Consider the following 7,478-nt stretch of genomic DNA (forward strand, 5'->3'; position numbering starts at 1 on the left):
TCGGGGAGTTGAGTCCATTGATATTAAGAGATATTAAGGAAAAGTAATTGTTGTTTCCTGTTATTTTTGTTGTTAAAGTTGGCATTTTGTTCTTGTGGCTGTCTTCTTTTAGGTTTGTTGAGGGATTACCTTCTTGTTGTTTCTAGGGCGTGGTTCCTGTCCTTGTATTGGTTTTTTTCTGTTATTATCCTTTGAAGGGCTGGATTCGTGGAGAGATAATGTGTGAATTTGGTTTTGTCGTGGAATACTTTGGTTTCTCCATCTATGTTAATTGAGAGTTTGGCTGGGTATAGTAGCCTGGGCTGGAATTTGTGTTCTTTTAGTGTCTGTATAACATCCGTCCAGGATCTTCTGGCTTTCATAGTCTCTGGTGAAAAATCTGGTGTAATTCTGATAGGCTTGCCTTTATATGTTACTTGGCCTTTTTCTCTTACTGCTTTTAGTATTCTATCTTTATTTAGAGCATTTGTTGCTCTGATTATTATGTGTCGGGAGGTATTTCTTTTCTGGTCCAGTCTATTTGGCGTTCTGTAGGCTTCTTGTATGTTCATGGGCGTCTCTTTCTTTAGATTTGGGAAGTTTTCTTCTATAATTTTGTTGAAGATGTTTGCTGGTCCTTTGAGTTGAAAATCTTCATTCTCATCCACTCCTATTATCCGTAGGTTTGGTCTTCTCATTGCGTCCTGTATTTCTTGGATGTTTTGAGTTAGGATCTTTTTGCATTTTACATTTTCCTTGATTGTTGTGCCGATGTTCTCTATGGAATCTTCTGCACCTGAGATTCTCTCTTCCATCTCTTGTATTCTGTTGCTGATGCTCGTATCTATGGTTCCAGATTTCTTTCCTAGGGTTTCTATCTCCAGTGTTGCCTCATTTTGGGTTTTCTTTATTGTGTCTACTTCCCTTTTTAGGTCTAGTATGGTTTTGTTCATTTCCATCATCTGTTTGGATGTGTTTTCCTGTTTTTCTGTAAGGACTTCTACCTGTTTGATTATGTTATCGTGTTTTTCTTTAAGGATTTGTAACTCTTTAGCAGTGTTCTCCTGCAATTCTTTAAGGGATTTTTGTGCTTTCTCTTTATTGTCTTCTGCCTGTTTAGCAGTGTTCTCCTGCATTTCTTTAAGTGTGTTATTAAAGTCCTTCTTGAAGTTCTCTATCATCGTCAGGAGATATGCTTTTAAATCCGTGTCTAGCTTTTCCGGTGTGTTGGGGTGCCCTGGACTGGGCGAAGTGGGGGTGCTGGGTTCTGATGATGGTGAGTGGTCTTGGTTTCTGTTAGTAAGATTATTACGTTTACCTTTCGCCATCTGGTAATCTCTGGGGTTAGTTGTTATCGTTGTCACTGTTTAAAGATTGGAGCAGAAGCTGTGTTCCACTCACCAGCAGTCTCTAAATCCTGCGGCGGGGGTCGTGGGTAGCTGACGGTACCCCGGTGCTGGTCCAGCCGGAAGAGGCCTGTGGTCCTACACAGGCTGTTTTTCTGCTTCCCTAACTAATGCAGTCTCTGGTCCCGCGTGCAATTGGATTGGAGCAGAAGCTGTGTTCCACTCTCCAGAAGTCTTAAGATCCTGTGGTGGGTGTTGTGTGTAGCTGGCGAGTGTCAGCCGACCCTGCGCCCCAGCTGCCCAGGTGCTTTTCTGACCGGAAGAGGGTTGTGGCCCTATGTAGGCCGGATTTCTCTCTCCCCAACCAGAGCAGTCTCAGGTCCCGCGTGATTGGACTGGAACAGAAGCTGTGTTCCACTCACCAGCAGTCCCAAAATCCTGCGGAGGGGGTCGTGGGTAGCTGGCGGGTGTCAGGCAACCCTGCGCTCCCGCTACCCAGGCGCTGATCCGGCCGGATGAGGCCTGTGGCCCTACTCAGGCCGGTTTCTGCTTCCCTAACTAATGCAGTCTCAGGTCCCGCGCAATTGGATTGGAGCAGAAGCTGTGTTCCACTCACCAGCAGTCCCAAAATCCTTCGGAGGCGGTCGTGGGTAGCTGGCGGGTGTCAGGCAACCCTGTGCTCCCGCTACCCCGGTGCTGATCTGGCCGGATGAGGCCTGTGGCCCTACTCAGGCCGGTTTCTGCTTCCCTAACTAATGCAGTCTCAGGTCCCGCGCAATTGGATTGGAGCAGAAGCTGTGCTCCACTCACCAGAAGTCTTAAGATCCTGTGGCGGGTGTTGTGGGTAGCTGGCGAGTGTCAGCAGACCCTGCGCCCCAGCTGCCCGGGTGCTTTTCTGACCGGAAGAGGGTTGTGGCCCTATGTAGGCCGGATTTCTCTCTCCCCAGCCAGAGCAGTCTCAGGTCCCGCGTGATTGGACTGGAGCAGAAGCTGTGTTCCACTCACCAGCAGTCCCAAAATCCTGGGCGGGGGTCGTGGGTAGCTGGCGGGTGTCAGGCAACCCTGTGCTCCCGCTACCCTGGCGCTGATCCGGCCGGATGTGGCCTCTCAAACCATCCTTTTAAGAGGCCTTTGTTGTTCAACCTGGCTGTTCTCATTCTTCAGGTCTCCTCTGTCAGATGGGTTTCTCTGCTAATTGAATCTAAGTTTATTCCTATTTTCCCCCAATATTCTTTCATTCGACCATTCTGGTCTACTTGACAGAGCCTTGCAAGCTTAAACAATATATTGGTTTGATCTTTGTATGCTATCTACTTCCCTTTTTCTGTTTTGTCTCCACTATCAAGTACACATCTTTGCATAAAAGAGGTTCTTTACACCGATTTAAAGAATGGACAAGTACTTTATCATAGCTGTCATGATTAGAAACGCGGTTGTCAGTAGCCAGTTTGAGAACTGTTTCTGTTTGGATTGCACAATTCAGGGTGAACTGAGTGGCAAACAAGTGTCCAGATTTCCAGGTATTGAGCCTATGGTTTAAAAGTTGCTTCCCTGTCATTTGGCTTTCAACAAGAGTGATGGGAATTTGCCTACCAAAGTAGTTTTGGCACTGACTGGTACCATTTGCTTCTCTAGACCTCTGTAAATGTTGCTCCCACAGATACCTAGACACTTGAGAACTGTACCTGGGCGAACACTCTTCTCTCAGGTTAGCCAGTCAGCACAGAGTTACTAAGCAGTCAGAATGCACAGCATCAGTGTGGGTGGATGTTAATAGGTGTCAGAGTCTGGCTTAATAGAATGCCAGACACTAAGTAATGTGTAAAGAAGACAGGTCTGCCTGGTTCATGATTCTTGTTGACAGGATGTCCAAAGAGCACTTCATGAGGGCTGTGGCTGAGTAACATGACAGATGCTGAAAGAGAATTGGCAGCAGGTAGAAGGGACACTCGTGTAAGTGAGCAGCAAAGTCCTAGTTTCCTCTCTATTAGAAACCTTTCCGTACTACAACACAAGATGCTCTGCTGGGCTTGTTCATTCATTTGTTTGTTTCTTTGTTTGTGGTCTTGCGATGTAACCCAGGCAGCCGCTCAAATTGTGACTTCCTGACTGTTGAGGGCACATAGAGTCATGGGATACCATGTTATACAAAACCCTTTTCTCTTTTTTTTTTTTCAAGTTCTAATTCATTTTCTTTTATTTTTTTATTACATATTTTCCTCAATTACATTTCCAATGCTATCCCAAAAGTCCCCCATACCGCCCCCCCACTTCCCTACCCTCCCATTCCCATTCTTTTGGCCCTGGCATTCCCCTATATTGGGGCATATAAAGTTTGCAAGTCCAATGGGCCTCTCTTTCCAGACCCTTTTCTCTTAAAGATCTGCCACTTTCTAATATTGTCACCTTAGGACCAAGCTTTCACAACATGAGGGACAATCCATAAGTAAACCATAACAATCGACTCTGTTCCATTTCAGCCTTGCAAGTGCCTTTCAGAAAGGAAGTATCTTGTACCTAGCACTTTGAGAGGTAATTAAAAGAAATAGTGAGGTGTAATATGGATTCCATACCCCTAAGGCATGTCCGGACTGACAAGAAATGTGGTGAGGTGTTTGCTAAATCAAAATGTGAAGTGGGCTGTGATCGTGAAGTGGAATGAACAAATTGAACTTTGAATGCCTTAGGGCTAGTGGTGTGTGTGTGTGTGTGTGTGTGTGTATGTGTGTGTGTGTGTTAATATGTGTGTATAAATATATGTGTGTGCGGTGTGCACATACACATTGAGATAATATTACAATCCTATAGACTTGCTCAGTCTTCCAAAGACTAGCTCAAGCTTTGATAAAACAAACAAGCAAACAAGAAACAACAGCAACAAAAACTCATGGTCTCAACTAAAGCTGTGAGTTTCTTTGTTGTTTGATGGGAAATTCTATAATACAATTAATGCTTTATGATCTGTGTTCCACAGGTAATAGCCACTACCAACATACGTGGCTTTTGTGCATTTGAAATGCATCTGATACAGTTTTTATTTCATTTGTGTTAAACTGCAATAGCCATGGAATGACAGTGGCTATGATACTGTCCTAAGTCAGACTGGATTTGTATCCACTGTTGTGTACAACACAACCAATCCAACTTTTGTGCTAAAAATAAACAGCATCAGCAAGGAATGACTTACTAGAGGTGTCTCTGTGCCACAGTGTCTTCTTATTGCAATGAAGTAATATTTCTGCATATCATATTGGAATCTTTTATATTACCTTAAAAGGGAGGTGGCTTACAGAAATGTTTTAACAACATGCATTCTGAAAAAAAAAATACTCTGTCTCTTGAGTTTGCAAACTTTGGTGCTGAGACTTCTATAATTTTCACATGATTTTGATGGGTGAAGGAAAAAGTAATTGGAATTGTAGTTGAAGTGGATACTCTGCAGAATTTTCTTTCACTAATTTAAATAAATCAACATTTTTCCTTGTGTGTGAAATTTTTTGAAATAAATGCAAAATTGCCTTAAGAAAGGGCTCATAAATATCCATGTACTTTCTGGGTATCACTTAGTTATTAAGAGGGAGAGAAGCAGAGAGATACAGGGAAAGTCAAAAAACCTGAGAGAGATAGATGGGGAAAAAACAGAGAGAGAATACCTTTAGCTAAAATTTCAGAATAGGAAATAGTCTCTAAGGTTAAAGGAATGTCAAGGAGAAAATTTGCATAATCCATTCATCACAAACCTATCCAACAAGTATAATCTAGATCAATAACCCCCCAGAATGTAATCAATACTCCATAAGGGCACAATCATTCACCAGCCCTGTCTGCTTCATCCTTACAAAGCTTACCTCGACTCCCCAGAATGTGGAGCAACTCTGACTCATTTCTGCAAAGTACTCTTACCAACCAGGATGAACACATAGAACAGAACCCAGAGAGTATTAGTTGTTTCATAAGTTAGAAACCGCAGCTGACCCATCAAACAAAACCAGGCATCCCAGGTCAAAATCACCAGTAGATAAAACCAAGACAGTTTTACCTCGATGTATTGAGAACACTTCCATTCTGTTTCCTGGAAAGGGAATGACTGGGTTTTAAAGAATACTCTTAATGTGTAGCTATAATACATGTATATCATCATATTTTATTATGTCATGTCTTTGTTTTCTTTCTTTTGCTGTGATATCACACTGAGCAAAACAAGATTGGAGAGGAAAGGGTCATTTGGCTTACACTTCCTCATAACAGCCACCATTATGGGGAGTCAGGACAGGAACTTAGCAGACAGAAACCACAGAGGAATGCAATTTACTGACTTGCCTATAAGAGTAAGGTCACCTTCCCATGGGTGACATTATCCACAGTGGCCTGGCTCCTCTTCAATTAGCAATCAATAAAGTGTTCCACAGAGATACACATAGGCCAATCATCTGATGGAGTCAATTCCTCAACTAGGGCTCCTTCTTCCCAGGTATGTGAAGTTTACAAGCAAGAAGAGCCATTACAAGTGAAGCTGAAACATGGGAATTAAGAAAAAGTGCAATAAAATATTTAGCTCATTGGAGTATTTATTTGGGGATATGGTTTCGCACTATTTTATTATTTAAAACAATTCTTAAATTTAAATATTTTTGCTGATATTCTTTTCCTCCTAGTAATTCCAGATCCTCTATGTCCCTACTCACTCAATTTTAAGTTCTTTCTCAAAAAACAAGAAAACAAATCTAAACACCACCAAAATATCAAGCAGTCTAGCAATCAATCAAACACACAAACAAACAAACAACAACAAAAGAAAACCCCACCGAAGTATAACCAAATGAAAGCACACAATGAAACTGTGTAGTCCATTATATTTTGGACTATAACTCCTGAACATGAGGATTGCCTTGGACTGGTCATTACATTGGAAAAAAGTATTTTTTCCCTCCCTCAGCAAGTATAAGTGACAATTCAGTTGTTAACCTTTACTCTAGTGGCGTCGTTTCCATTCATTCATTCATTCAAAATATAGCAAAATAAAATATATTGAGATAAAATAAAAACTGTCACACCAGATTTGGACAAGATAGGCCAACAGAAGGAAAAGAGCCCAAGAGAAGAGTTCCCTTGATCAAACACTCGGGAATTCTATAAAAACACTAAACTGGAGCCATCCATGACATAAGTACAAAGAACTAGGCAGACTGGTGCAGGCCTTGTGTATACTCTTTCATTCTCTGTTCATGGAAATTTAGAGGGCCTTGTTTTTTGGTGTCCTCCATTCCTCCAGCTCTTATACTCTTTGTGGCTACTCTTCTACTAGGTCCCTGAGCAGAAGGATTTGATGGAGACAATCTAGACATGTTCAGATGCTTATAAATCTATGAGTACTATCTGGCTGTAGGGGGTCTATATTTGGTCCTATCTCCTGCAGGAGGAAGCTTCCCTCTTGATGGTTGAACAAGGTACTCATCTATCAGCATAGCAAAATATTTTTAGGAGACAGCTCTTCACTACATTGCTTTTCTTTTTGCACAGTATTATCTGGTTTTACCCTGGATCCCTGAACTATCTAGTCTCAGGTTCTAGCTCACTCAAGTAGTGGCTGATGAGGGTTTCATCTTATGGAGTGAACTTTAAGTCAAATCAGTTACTGCTTGCTTATTCCCACAAGTTTTGTGCCTTCATTGCCTTAGTATATCTAATATGTCTTGCAGGACTACACAATTTCAGACTAAAGGTTTGTAGCTGATTTGCTATTCACCTTTCTCTTTTGATAGCTTGCAGGGTACCTTTCCGGACCAAAGATGCTGGGATATATGGGATAAAGACTCTATGTAGGCACCATCTTGACTTTTCCATGTTCAATGAATTGTGTGTGTGGACTGTCCTAGGCAATGGGGTTGTGCTGCCAGCTTGCAGAGGGCAACCCATTGTATTGACAACAGCCTGGGTTATCTGGGTATTTCCAAAGAACCCCCTTAGCCAACAACTCAACTGAATGCAACCCAGTCCTAGTACTAGAAGTCTTCTTTAGCATCAAGACATGGCCACTGGAGACCCTATGTCCCCCATTACTTGGTGATTTCATTTAGATCAACAACATATATGTATATATTTTGGCAAGTTTCTACTGTGTCAGGTTTCCAAACTACCCCTCAAAAGTTCCTT

This window comes from Mus caroli, unplaced genomic scaffold, assembly GCF_978045245.1.
Source record: "Mus caroli unplaced genomic scaffold, Mus_caroli_1 scaffold_6, whole genome shotgun sequence".
Taxonomy (NCBI): Eukaryota; Metazoa; Chordata; class Mammalia; order Rodentia; family Muridae; genus Mus; species Mus caroli.